Below are 570 nucleotides of genomic sequence, written 5' to 3'. Positions count from 1 at the left end.
TTGAAAAATAAATGATGGTCCAACTAAACGCAAACTGGCTGGGATGGCATGCCACTGCAGGATGCTGTGGTAGCCATGCTGATTCAGTATGCCTTCAATTTTGAATAAATACCCAACAGTGTCACCAGCAAAGCACCCCCACACCTCCACCTCCATGCTTCACGGTGGGAACCAGGCATGTAGAATTCATCCGTTCACCTTTTCTCCATTGTGCAAAGACACAGCGGTTAGAACCAAAGATCTCAAACTTGGACTCATCAGAACAAAGCCCAGATTTCCACTGGTCTAATATCCATTCCTTGTGTTTCTTTGCCCAAACAAATCTCTTCTGCTTGTTGCCTCTCCTTAGCAGTGGTTTTCTAGCTGCTATTTGACCATGAAGGACTGATTTGCGCAGTCTCCTCTTAACAGTTGTTCAAGAGATGTGTCTGCTGCTAGAACCAAAGTTTCCGCAATTTTCCGGACCGACTGTCTCGTTTCTCTTTACTTAGCTGACTGGTTCTTGCCAAAATATGAATTCTAACAGTGTTCCAATTGGGCTGTCGGCTGTGTATCAACCTGACTTCTGCA

This window comes from Etheostoma spectabile, chromosome 23 (genome assembly GCF_008692095.1).
Source record: "Etheostoma spectabile isolate EspeVRDwgs_2016 chromosome 23, UIUC_Espe_1.0, whole genome shotgun sequence".
NCBI lineage: Eukaryota > Metazoa > Chordata > Actinopteri > Perciformes > Percidae > Etheostoma > Etheostoma spectabile.
This window is presented reverse-complemented; position numbering follows the sequence as displayed.